The following is a 14,326-nucleotide window of genomic DNA, read 5'->3' as shown; positions in this document are numbered from 1 at the left end:
GATGATGTCATAATCATTTGATGTCATAATCATTGGATGATGTCATAATCATTTTGTTGATGTCATAATCATTTGATGATGTCATAATCATTAGATGATGTCATAATCATTTTGTTGATGTCATAATCATTTGATGATGTCATAATCTTTTGATGTCATAATCATTTGATGATGTCATAATCATTTGATGTCATAATCATTTGATGTCATAATCATTTTGTTGATGTCATAATCATTTGATGATGTCGTAATCATTAGATGATGTCATAATCATTTGATGTCATAATCATTGGATGATGTCATAATCATTTTGTTGATGTCATAATCATTTGATGATGTCATAATCATTGGATGTCATAATCATTGGATGATGTCAAAATCATTTGATGATGTCATAATCATTTTGTTGATGTCATAATCATTTGATGATGTCATAATCATTTGATGTCATAATCATTGGATAATGTCATAATCATTTTGTTCATGTCATAATCATTACATGATGTCATAATTATTTTGTTGATGTCATAATCATTTTGTTGATGTCATAATCATTTGATTATGTCATAGTCATTTGATGTCATAATCATTGGATGATGTCATAATCATTTTGTTGATGTCATAATCATTTGATGTCATAATCATTGGATGATGTCATAATCATTTTGTTGATGTCATAATCATTTGATGATGTCGTAATCATTAGATGATGTCATAATCATTTGATGTCATAATCATTGGATGATGTCATAATCATTTGATGATGTCATAATCATTTGATGTCATAATCATTGGATGATGTCATAATCATTTTGTTGATGTCATAATCATTTGATGATGTCGTAATCATTAGATGATGTCATAATCATTTGATGTCATAATCATTGGATGATGTCATAATCATTTTGTTGATGTCATAATCATTTGATGATGTCATAATCATTTGATGTCATAATCATTGGATGATGTCAAAATCATTTGATGATGTCATAATCATTTTGTTGATGTCATAATCATTTGATGATGCCATAATCATTTTGTTGATGTCATAATCATTTGATGATGTCATAATCATTAGATGATGTCATATTCATTTTGTTGATGTCATACTCATTTGATGATGTCATAATCATTAGATGATGTTATAATGATTTTGTTGATGTCATAATCATTGGATGATGTCATAATCATTGGATGATGTCATAATCATTTTGTTGATGTCATAATCAATGGATGATGTCATAATCATTTTGTTGATGTCATAATCATTTGATGATGTCATAATCATTTGATGTCATAATCATTGGATGATGTCATAATCATTTTGTTGATGTCATAATCATTTGATGATGTCACAATCATTAGATGATGTCATAATCATTTTGTTGATGTCATAATCATTTGATGATGTCATAATCATTTGATGTCATAATCATTGGATGTTGTCATAATCATTTTGTTGATGTCATAATCATTTGATGATGTCATAATCATTAGATGATGTCATAATCATTTTGTTGATGTCATAGTCATTTGATGATGTCATAATCATTTGATGTCATATTCATTGCATGATGTCATAATCATTTTGTTGATGTCATAATGATTTGATGATGTCATAATCATTTGATGTCATAATCATTGGATGATGTCATAATCATTTTGTTGATGTCATAATCATTTGATGATGTCATAATCATTAGATGATGTCATAATCATTTTGTTGATGTCATAATCATTTGATGATGTCATAATCATTTGATGTCATAATAATTGGATGATGTCATAATCATTTTGTTGATGTCATAATCATTTGATGATGTCATAATCATTTGATGTCATAATCATTGGATGATGTCATAATCATTTTGTTGATGTCATAATCATTTGATGATGTCATATTCATTTTGTTGATGTCATAATCATTTTGTTGATGTCATAATGATTTGATGATGTCATAATCATTTGATGTCATAATCATTGGATGATGTCATAATCATTTTGTTGATGTCATAATCATTTGATGATGTCATAATCATTTGATGATGTCATAATCATTTTGTTGATGTCATAATCATTTGATGATGCCATAATCATTTTGTTGATGTCATAATCATTGGATGATGTCATAATCATTAGATGATGTCATAATCATTTTGTTGATGTCATAATCATTTGATGATGTCATAATCATTTGATGTCATAATCATTGGATGATGTCATAATCATTTTGTTGATGTCATAATCATTTGATGATGTCATAATCATTTGATGATGCCATAATCATTTTGTTGATGTCATAATCATTTGATGATGTCATAATCATTAGATGATGTCATAATCATTTTGTTGATGTCATAATCATTTGATGATGTCATAATCATTAGATGATGTCATAATGATTTTGTTGATGTCATAATCATTGGATGATGTCATAATCATTGGATGATGTCATAATCATTTTGTTGATGTCATAATCATTGGATGATGTCATAATCATTTTGTTGATGTCATAATCATTTGATGATGTCATAATCATTTGATGTCATAATCATTGGATGATGTCATAATCATTTTGTTGATGTCATAATCATTTGATGATGTCATAATCATTAGATGATGTCATAATCATTTTGTTGATGTCATAATCATTTGATGATGTCATAATCATTTGGTGCCATAATCATTGGATGATGTCATAATCATTTTGTTGATGTCATAATCATTTGATGATGTCATAATCATTAGATGATGTCATAATCATTTTGTTGATATCATAGTCATTTGATGATGTCATAATCATTAGATGATGTCATAATCATTTGATGTCATAATCATTGGATGATGTCATAATCTTTTGATGATGTCATAATCATTTTGTTGATGTCATAATTATTTGATGATGCCATAATCATTTTGTTGATGTCATAATCATTTGATGATGTCATAATCATTAGATGATGTCATAATCATTTTGTTGATGTCATAATCATTTGATGATGCCATAATCATTTTGTTGATGTCATAATCATTTGATGATGTCATAATCATTAGATGATGTCATAATCATTTTGTTGATGTCATAATCATTGGATGATGTCATAATCATTTTGTTGATGTCATAATTATTTGATGATGTCATAATCAATTGATGTCATAATCATTGGATGATGTCATAATCATTTTGTTGATGTCATAATCATTTGATGATGTCATAATCATTAGATGATGTCATAATCATTTTGTTGATGTCATAATCATTTGATGATGTCATAATCATTTGATGTCATAATCATTGGATGATGTCATAATCATTTTGTTGATGTCATAATCATTTGATGATGTCATAATCATTAGATGATGTCATAATCATTTTGTTGATATCATAGTCATTTGATGATGTCATAATCATTAGATGATGTCATAATCATTTTGTTGATGTCATAATCATTTGATGATGTCATAATCATTTTTTGATGTCATAATCATTTTGTTGATGTCATAATGATTTGATGATGTCATAATCATTTGATGTCATAATCATTGGATGATGTCATAATCATTTTGTTGATGTCATAATCATTTGATGATGTCATAATCATTTGATGTCATAATCATTGGATAATGTCATAATCATTTTGTTGATATCATAATCATTACATGATGTCATAATTCTTTTGTTGATGTCATAATCATTTTGTTGATGTCATAATCATTTGATTATGTCATAATCATTTGATGTCATAATCATTGGATGATGTCATAATCATTTCGTTGATGTCATAATCATTTGATGATGTCATAATCATTAGATGATGTCATAATCATTTTGTTGATGTCATAGTCATTTGATGATGTCATAATCATTTGATGTCATATTCATTGCATGATGTCATAATCATTTTGTTGATGTTATAATGATTTGATGATGTCATAATCATTTGATGTCATAATCATTGGATGATGTCATAATCATTTTGTTGATGTCATAATCATTTGATGATGTCATAATCATTAGATGATGTCATAATCATTTTGTTGATGTCATAATCATTTGATGATGTCATAATCATTTGATGTCATAATCATTTGATGATGTCATAATCATTTGATGTCATAATCATTGGATGATGTCATAATCATTTTGTTGATGTCATAATCATTTGATGATGTCATAATCATTAGATGATGTAATAATCATTTTGTTGATGTCATATTCATTTGATGATGTCATAATCATTTGATGTCATATTCATTGCATGATGTCATAATCATTTTGTTGATGTCATAATGATTTGATGATGTCATAATCATTTGATGTCATAATCATTGGATGATGTCATAATCATTTTGTTGATGTCATAATCATTTGATGATGTCATAATCATTAGATGATGTCATAATCATTTTGTTGATGTCATAATCATTTGATGATGTCATAATCTTTTGATGTCATAATCATTTGATGATGTCATAATCATTTGATGTCATAATCATTTGATGTCATAATCATTTTGTTGATGTCATAATCATTTGATGATGTCGTAATCATTAGATGATGTCATAATCATTTGATGTCATAATCATTGGATGATGTCATAATCATTTTGTTGATGTCATAATCATTTGATGATGTCATAATCATTGGATGTCATAATCATTGGATGATGTCAAAATCATTTGATGATGTCATAATCATTTTGTTGATGTCATAATCATTTGATGATGTCATAATCATTTGATGTCATAATCATTGGATAATGTCATAATCATTTTGTTCATGTCATAATCATTACATGATGTCATAATTATTTTGTTGATGTCATAATCATTTTGTTGATGTCATAATCATTTTGTTGATGTCATAATCATTTGATGTCATAATCATTGGATGATGTCATAATCATTTTGTTGATGTCATAATCATTTGATGATGTCGTAATCATTAGATGATGTCATAATCATTTGATGTCATAATCATTGGATGATGTCATAATCATTTGATGATGTCATAATCATTTGATGTCATAATCATTGGATGATGTCATAATCATTTTGTTGATGTCATAATCATTTGATGATGTCGTAATCATTAGATGATGTCATAATCATTTGATGTCATAATCATTGGATGATGTCATAATCATTTTGTTGATGTCATAATCATTTGATGATGTCATAATCATTTGATGTCATAATCATTGGATGATGTCAAAATCATTTGATGATGTCATAATCATTTTGTTGATGTCATAATCATTTGATGATGCCATAATCATTTTGTTGATGTCATAATCATTTGATGATGTCATAAACATTAGATGATGTCATATTCATTTTGTTGATGTCATACTCATTTGATGATGTCATAATCATTAGATGATGTCATAATGATTTTGTTGATGTCATAATCATTGGATGATGTCATAATCATTGGATGATGTCATAATCATTTTGTTGATGTCATAATCAATGGATGATGTCATAATCATTTTGTTAATGTCATAATCATTTGATGATGTCATAATCATTTGATGTCATAATCATTGGATGATGTCATAATCATTTTGTTGATGTCATAATCATTTGATGATGTCACAATCATTAGATGATGTCATAATCATTTTGTTGATGTCATAATCATTTGATGATGTCATAATCATTTGATGTCATAATCATTGGATGTTGTCATAATCATTTTGTTGATGTCATAATCATTTGATGATGTCATAATCATTAGATGATGTCATAATCATTTTGTTGATGTCATAGTCATTTGATGATGTCATAATCATTTGATGTCATATTCATTGCATGATGTCATAATCATTTTGTTGATGTCATAATGATTTGATGATGTCATAATCATTTGATGTCATAATCATTGGATGATGTCATAATCATTTTGTTGATGTCATAATCATTTGATGATGTCATAATCATTAGATGATGTCATAATCATTTTGTTGATGTCATAATCATTTGATGATGTCATAATCATTTGATGTCATAATCATTGGATGATGTCATAATCATTTTGTTGATGTCATAATCATTTGATGATGTCATAATCATTTGATGTCATAATCATTGGATGATGTCATAATCATTTTGTTGATGTCATAATCATTTGATGATGTCATATTCATTTTGTTGATGTCATAATCATTTTGTTGATGTCATAATGATTTGATGATGTCATAATCATTTGATGTCATAATCATTGGATGATGTCATAATCATTTTGTTGATGTCATAATCATTTGATGATGTCATAATCATTTGATGATGTCATAATCATTTTGTTGATGTCATAATCATTTGATGATGCCATAATCATTTTGTTGATGTCATAATCATTGGATGATGTCATAATCATTAGATGATGTCATAATCATTTTGTTGATGTCATAATCATTTGATGATGTCATAATCATTTGATGTCATAATCATTGGATGATGTCATAATCATTTTGTTGATGTCATAATCATTTGATGATGTCATAATCATTTGATGATGCCATAATCATTTTGTTGATGTCATAATCATTTGATGATGTCATAATCATTTTGTTGATGTCATAATCATTTGATGATGTCATAATCATTAGATGATGTCATAATGATTTTGTTGATGTCGTAATCATTGGATGATGTCATAATCATTGGATGATGTCATAATCATTTTGTTGATGTCATAATCATTGGATGATGTCATAATCATTTTGTTGATGTCATAATCATTTGATGATGTCATAATCATTTGATGTCATAATCATTGGATGATGTCATAATCATTTTGTTGATGTCATAATCATTTGATGATGTCATAATCATTAGATGATGTCATAATCATTTTGTTGATGTCATAATCATTTGATGATGTCATAATCATTTGGTGCCATAATCATTGGATGATGTCATAATCATTTTGTTGATGTCATAATCATTTGATGATGTCATAATCATTAGATGATGTCATAATCATTTTGTTGATATCATAGTCATTTGATGATGTCATAATCATTAGATGATGTCATAATCATTTGATGTCATAATCATTGGATGATGTCATAATCTTTTGATGATGTCATAATCATTTTGTTGATGTCATAATTATTTGATGATGCCATAATCATTTTGTTGATGTCATAATCATTTGATGATGTCATAATCATTAGATGATGTCATAATCATTTTGTTGATGTCATAATCATTTGATGATGCCATAATCATTTTGTTGATGTCATAATCATTTGATGATGTCATAATCATTAGATGATGTCATAATCATTTTGTTGATGTCATAATCATTGGATGATGTCATAATCATTTTGTTGATGTCATAATTATTTGATGATGTCATAATCAATTGATGTCATAATCATTGGATGATGTCATAATCATTTTGTTGATGTCATAATCATTTGATGATGTCATAATCATTAGATGATGTCATAATCATTTTGTTGATGTCATAATCATTTGATGATGTCATAATCATTTGATGTCATAATCATTGGATGATGTCATAATCATTTTGTTGATGTCATAATCATTTGATGATGTCATAATCATTAGATGATGTCATAATCATTTTGTTGATATCATAGTCATTTGATGATGTCATAATCATTAGATGATGTCATAATCATTTTGTTGATGTCATAATCATTTGATGATGTCATAATCATTTGATGTCATAATCATTGGATGATGTCATAATCATTTTGTTGATGTCATAATCATTTGATGATGTCATAATCATTTGATGTCATAATCATTGGATAATGTCATAATCATTTTGTTGATATCATAATCATTACATGATGTCATAATTCTTTTGTTGATGTCATAATCATTTTGTTGATGTCATAATCATTTGATTATGTCATAATCATTTGATGTCATAATCATTGGATGATGTCATAATCATTTCGTTGATGTCATAATCATTTGATGATGTCATAATCATTAGATGATGTCATAATCATTTTGTTGATGTCATAGTCATTTGATGATGTCATAATCATTTGATGTCATATTCATTGCATGATGTCATAATCATTTTGTTGATGTTATAATGATTTGATGATGTCATAATCATTTGATGTCATAATCATTGGATGATGTCATAATCATTTTGTTGATGTCATAATCATTTGATGATGTCATAATCATTAGATGATGTCATAATCATTTTGTTGATGTCATAATCATTTGATGATGTCATAATCATTTGATGTCATAATCATTTGATGATGTCATAATCATTTGATGTCATAATCATTGGATGATGTCATAATCATTTTGTTGATGTCATAATCATTTGATGATGTCATAATCATTAGATGATGTAATAATCATTTTGTTGATGTCATATTCATTTGATGATGTCATAATCATTTGATGTCATATTCATTGCATGATGTCATAATCATTTTGTTGATGTCATAATGATTTGATGATGTCATAATCATTTGATGTCATAATCATTGGATGATGTCATAATCATTTTGTTGATGTCATAATCATTTGATGATGTCATAATCATTAGATGATGTCATAATCATTTTGTTGATGTCATAATCATTTGATGATGTCATAATCTTTTGATGTCATAATCATTTGATGATGTCATAATCATTTGATGTCATAATCATTTGATGTCATAATCATTTTGTTGATGTCATAATCATTTGATGATGTCGTAATCATTAGATGATGTCATAATCATTTGATGTCATAATCATTGGATGATGTCATAATCATTTTGTTGATGTCATAATCATTTGATGATGTCATAATCATTGGATGTCATAATCATTGGATGATGTCAAAATCATTTGATGATGTCATAATCATTTTGTTGATGTCATAATCATTTGATGATGTCATAATCATTTGATGTCATAATCATTGGATAATGTCATAATCATTTTGTTCATGTCATAATCATTACATGATGTCATAATTATTTTGTTGATGTCATAATCATTTTGTTGATGTCATAATCATTTGATTATGTCATAATCATTTGATGTCATAATCATTGGATGATGTCATAATCATTTTGTTGATGTCATAATCATTTGATGATGTCGTAATCATTAGATGATGTCATAATCATTTGATGTCATAATCATTGGATGATGTCATAATCATTTTGTTGATGTCATAATCATTTGATGTCATAATCATTGGATGATGTCATAATCATTTTGTTGATGTCATAATCATTTGATGATGTCGTAATCATTAGATGATGTCATAATCATTTGATGTCATAATCATTGGATGATGTCATAATCATTTGATGATGTCATAATCATTTGATGTCATAATCATTGGATGATGTCATAATCATTTTGTTGATGTCATAATCATTTGATGATGTCGTAATTATTAGATGATGTCATAATCATTTGATGTCATAATCATTGGATGATGTCATAATCATTTTGTTGATGTCATAATCATTTGATGATGTCATAATCATTTGATGTCATAATCATTGGATGATGTCAAAATCATTTGATGATGTCATAATCATTTTGTTGATGTCATAATCATTTGATGATGCCATAATCATTTTGTTGATGTCATAATCATTTGATGATGTCATAATCATTAGATGATGTCATATTCATTTTGTTGATGTCATACTCATTTGATGATGTCATAATCATTAGATGATGTCATAATGATTTTGTTGATGTCATAATCATTGGATGATGTCATAATCATTGGATGATGTCATAATCATTTTGTTGATGTCATAATCAATGGATGATGTCATAATCATTTTGTTGATGTCATAATCATTTGATGATGTCATAATCATTTGATGTCATAATCATTGGATGATGTCATAATCATTTTGTTGATGTCATAATCATTTGATGATGTCACAATCATTAGATGATGTCATAATCATTTTGTTGATGTCATAATCATTTGATGATGTCATAATCATTTGATGTCATAATCATTGGATGTTGTCATAATCATTTTGTTGATGTCATAATCATTTGATGATGTCATAATCATTAGATGATGTCATAATCATTTTGTTGATGTCATAGTCATTTGATGATGTCATAATCATTTGATGTCATAATCATTGGATGATGTCATAATCATTTTGTTGATGTCATAATCATTTGATGATGTCATAATCATTTGATGTCATAATCATTGGATGATGTCATAATCATTTTGTTGATGTCATAATCATTTGATGATGTCATAATCATTTGATGTCATAATCATTGGATGATGTCATAATCATTTTGTTGATGTCATAATCATTTGATGATGTCATATTCATTTTGTTGATGTCATAATCATTTTGTTGATGTCATAATGATTTGATGATGTCATAATCATTTGATGTCATAATCATTGGATGATGTCATAATCATTTTGTTGATGTCATAATCATTTGATGATGTCATAATCATTTGATGATGTCATAATCATTTTGTTGATGTCATAATCATTTGATGATGCCATAATCATTTTGTTGATGTCATAATCATTGGATGATGTCATAATCATTAGATGATGTCATAATCATTTTGTTGATGTCATAATCATTTGATGATGTCATAATCATTTGATGTCATAATCATTGGATGATGTCATAATCATTTTGTTGATGTCATAATCATTTGATGATGTCATAATCATTTGATGATGCCATAATCATTTTGTTGATGTCATAATCATTTGATGATGTCATAATCATTAGATGATGTCATAATCATTTTGTTGATGTCATAATCATTTGATGATGTCATAATCATTAGATGATGTCATAATGATTTTGTTGATGTCATAATCATTGGATGATGTCATAATCATTGGATGATGTCATAATCATTTTGTTGATGTCATAATCATTGGATGATGTCATAATCATTTTGTTGATGTCATAATCATTTGATGATGTCATAATCATTTGATGTCATAATCATTGGATGATGTCATAATCATTTTGTTGATGTCATAATCATTTGATGATGTCATAATCATTAGATGATGTCATAATCATTTTGTTGATGTCATAATCATTTGATGATGTCATAATCATTTGGTGCCATAATCATTGGATGATGTCATAATCATTTTGTTGATGTCATAATCATTTGATGATGTCATAATCATTAGATGATGTCATAATCATTTTGTTGATATCATAGTCATTTGATGATGTCATAATCATTAGATGATGTCATAATCATTTTGTTGATGTCATAATCATTTGATGATGTCATAATCATTTTGTTGATGTCATAATCATTTTGTTGATGTCATAATGATTTGATGATGTCATAATCATTTGATGTCATAATCATTGGATGATGTCATAATCATTTTGTTGATGTCATAATCATTTGATGATGTCATAATCATTTGATGTCATAATCATTGGATAATGTCATAATCATTTTGTTGATGTCATAATCATTACATGATGTCATAATTATTTTGTTGATGTCATAATCATTTTGTTGATGTCATAATCATTTGATTATGTCATAATCATTTGATGTCATAATCATTGGATGATGTCATAATCATTTTGTTGATGTCATAATCATTACATGATGTCATAATCATTGGATGTCATAATCATTGGATGATGTCATAATCATTTTGTTGATGTCATAATCATTTGATGATGTCATAATCATTAGATGATGTCATAATCATTTTGTTGATATCATAGTCATTTGATGATATCATAATCATTAGATGATGTCATAATCTTTTTGTTGATGTCATAATCATTTAATGATGTCATAATCATTTTGTTGATGTCATAATCATTTGATGATGTCATAATCATTTGATGTCATAATCATTGGATGATGTCATAATCATTTTGTTGATGTCATAATCATTTGATGATGTCATAATCATTAGATGATGTCATAATCATTTTGTTGATGTCATAATCATTTGATGATGTCATAATCATTTGATGTCATAATCATTGGATGATGTCATAATCATTTTGTTGATGTCATAATCATTTGATGATGTCATAATCATTAGATGATGTCATAATCATTTTGTTGATATCATAGTCATTTGATGATGTAATAATCATTAGATGATGTCATAATCATTTTGTTGATGTCATAATCATTTGATGATGTCATAATCATTTTGTTGATGTCATAATCATTTTGTTGATGTCATAATGATTTGATGATGTCATAATCATTTGATGTCATAATCATTGGATGATGTCATAATCATTTTGTTGATGTCATAATCATTTGATGATGTCATAATCATTTGATGTCATAATCATTGGATAATGTCATAATCATTTTGTTGATGTCATAATCATTACATGATGTCATAATTATTTTGTTGATGTCATAATCATTTTGTTGATGTCATAATCATTTGATTATGTCATAATCATTTGATGTCATAATCATTGGATGATGTCATAATCATTTTGTTGATGTCATAATCATTTGATGATGTCATAATCATTAGGTGATGTCATAATCATTTTGTTGATGTCATAGTCATTTGATGATGTCATAATCATTTGATGTCATATTCATTGCATGATGTCATAATCATTTTGTTGATGTCATAATGATTTGATGATGTCATAATCATTTGATGTCATAATCATTGGATGATGTCATAATCATTTTGTTGATGTCATAATCATTTGATGATGTCATAATCATTAGATGATGTCATAATCATTTTGTTGATGTCATAATCATTTGATGATGTCATAATCATTTGATGTCATAATCATTGGATGATGTCATAATCATTTTGTTGATGTCATAATCATTTGATGATGTCATAATCATTTGATGTCATAATCATTGGATGATGTCATAATCATTTTGTTGATGTCATAATCATTTGATGATGTCATAATCATTTTGTTGATGTCATAATCATTTTGTTGATGTCATAATGATTTGATGATGTCATAATCATTTGATGTCATAATCATTGGATGATGTCTTAATCATTTTGTTGATGTCATAATCATTTGATGATGTCATAATCATTAGATGATGTCATAATCATTTTGTTGATGTCATAATCATTTGATGATGCCATAATCATTTTGTTGATGTCATAATCATTTGATGATGTCATAATCATTAGATGATGTCATAATAATTTTGTTGATGTCATAATCATTTGATGATGTCATAATCATTTGATGTCATAATCATTGGATGATGTCATAATCATTTTGTTGATGTCATAATCATTTGATGATGTCATAATCATTTGATGTCATAATCATTGGATGATGTCATAATCATTTGATGATGTCATAATCATTTTGTTGATGTCATAATCATTTGATGATGCCATAATCATTTTGTTGATGTCATAATCATTTGATGATGTCATAATCATTTGATGTCATAATCATTGGATGATGTCATAATCATTTTGTTGATGTCATAATCATTTGATTATGTCATAATCATTTGATGTCATAATCATTGGATGATGTCATAATCATTTGATGATGTCATAATCATTTTGTTGATGTCATAATCATTTGATGATGCCATAATCATTTTGTTGATGTCATAATCATTTGATGATGTCATAATCATTAGATGATGTCATAATCATTTTGTTGATGTCATAATCATTTGATGATGCCATAATCATTTTGTTGATGTCATAATCATTTGATGATGTCATAATCATTAGATGATGTCATAATCATTTTGTTGATGTCATAATCATTTGATGATGTCATAATCATTAGATGATGTCATAATGATTTTGTTGATGTCATAATCATTGGATGATGTCATAATCATTGGATGATGTCATAATCATTTTGTTGATGTCATAATCATTTGATGTCATACTCATTGGATGATGTCATAATCATTTTGTTGATGTCATAATCATTTGATGATGTCATAATCATTTGATGTCATAATCATTGGATGATGTCATAATCATTTTGTTGATGTCATAATCATTTGATGATGTCATAATCATTAGATGATGTCATAATCATTTTGTTGATGTCATAATCATTTGATGATGTCATAATCATTTGGTGTCATAATCATTGGATGATGTCATAATCATTTTGTTGATGTCATAATCATTTGATGATGTCATAATCATTAGATGATGTCATAATCATTTTGATGATATCATAGTCATTTGATGATGTCATAATCATTAGATGATGTCATAATCATTTTGTTGATGTCATAATCATTTGATGATGTCATAATCACTTTGTTGATGTCATAATCATTTTGTTGATGTCATAATGATTTGATGATGT

The sequence above is a fragment of the Dendrobates tinctorius genome, unplaced genomic scaffold (assembly GCF_039654945.1).
Source record: "Dendrobates tinctorius isolate UK_male_01 unplaced genomic scaffold, ASM3965494v1 ptg000019l, whole genome shotgun sequence".
In the NCBI taxonomy this organism is placed as follows: domain Eukaryota; kingdom Metazoa; phylum Chordata; class Amphibia; order Anura; family Dendrobatidae; genus Dendrobates; species Dendrobates tinctorius.
Note: the sequence above shows the minus strand (reverse complement) of the source record.